Below are 2,181 nucleotides of genomic sequence, written 5' to 3'. Positions count from 1 at the left end.
TTATTATTATTGTTATTATTATTATTTTCATTATTATTATTATTATCATTATTATTATTATTATTATTATTATTATTATTATTATTATTATTATGATTATCGTTAAAATTATTATTATTATTATCATTAATATTGTTGTTGTTGTTCTTATTTTGATTATTATTGTTATTATTATTATTATAATTATTATCATTTTCATTATCACCGTTACCATCATCATCATTACTATAATTGTTTTATTATCATCATCTTTATTATCATTATCACAAATATTATCAATACTATTACCATTGTCATTATTATCATCATTACCATTGTTATTATTTAATGATGATTATTATTTCCCTTTTTTCATCATCATTATTGTTAGTATTAGTAATGGTAGTATTTATAATTATTATTATTATTATCATCATAGTCATTATAATCATTATTATCATTATTATTTCTATTGGTGCTATTATGGTGTTATCATTACTATTATTTTGTACTTCTATTATAATCATCATCATTACTAATATCATTATTAATATTATTTTATTATTATTATTATTATTATTTTTATTATTATTAGTTATTGTTATTGTTATTATTATTATTATTTCTATTATTATCATCATTATTATTTTATTATTATTATTATTATTATTATTATTATCATTATTATTATAATTATTATTATTCTAATCAGTATTATTACGATGAATAGTCTTATTCTTATTATTATTAGCATCATTATTATTATTATCATTATTATCATATCTTTATTGTTCATATTATTTTTGTTAGTAGTAGTAGAAGTATCATTATTATTATTGTTATCGTCATTATTATCGTCATCATTGTTATTATTAACATTATTATTGTTATTGTTGTTATTATTAGCATTATTGTTATTATTATTATTATTATTATCATTTTTGTTATCATTACTATAATTTTGTTGTTAATGTTATTATTATGATTATCATTATTATACTTATTATCAGTATGACTATTATCATTATTATTATCATTATTGTTATTATTATCACTATTATTATTATTATTATTATTATTATTATTATTATTATTATTATTATTATTATTATTATTATCATCATAATTATTACTATCATTGTTATCATTATTATCAATATTATTATAATTTTCATTATTATTACTAATATTAATAATATTTACAGTATTAATTAGTGTTTTTTTTATTATTTTTATCATAATTATTACTACTATTATTATCGTCATTGTTTTTAGCATTATTATTATTGTTATTATCATTATTATTATTTTTATTATTATTATTATCATTGTTATTATTTTCATTATTTTTGTTATTATTAATAATAATATTTTTATTTTATTAACATTATTATTATTATAATCATCATTACTGTTATTATTATCATCATTATTATTATTATTCATTAATGTTATTATTATTTTTATTATTATTATTATTATTATCATTGTTATTATTATCATCATCATTATCATCATTATTGTTATTATTATTATCATTATTATTATCATTATTATTATTTTTATTATTACTGCTACTACTAATATAATTTTTATAATAATGATCATTATTATTATTATTTCTGTTATTACTATTATCATTATGATTGTTATTATTAATATCTTTATTGTTGTTATCATTATTGATATATCATATCAATATCATCATTTTATTGTTATTATTGTTATAATAAATATTGTTATTATTCATGCTATTACTATAATTTTATTATTATTGTTATCAAAATAACTATTATCAATAATATTATTATTATCACTATTATCTTTGTTTTATCATTATTTGGATTATTATTATTGTCATTATTATAATTACTATCATTTTTAATATTCTTATATTATTATTGTTATCATTATTATAATTACCATCATTATTATTTTATTATCAATATCATTATAATTATTACTAGCATTAGTATTAGTATTATTTCTATTTTTAACATTTTAATATTTCCATATCATTATCGTAATTATTATCAATATTTTTTATTATTACTGTCATTATTATCATTTTAATCGTTACTGCTATTAACTTAAGTATTACTATTACTGTTATTATTATTATATTTATTTATTATTATCATTATATTTATTTATTATTATCATTATTATTTTGGTTATCATTATTATTAATATTATCATGGT

Source organism: Penaeus chinensis, chromosome 34 (genome assembly GCF_019202785.1).
Source record: "Penaeus chinensis breed Huanghai No. 1 chromosome 34, ASM1920278v2, whole genome shotgun sequence".
Classification (NCBI taxonomy): Eukaryota; Metazoa; Arthropoda; class Malacostraca; order Decapoda; family Penaeidae; genus Penaeus; species Penaeus chinensis.
This window is presented reverse-complemented; position numbering follows the sequence as displayed.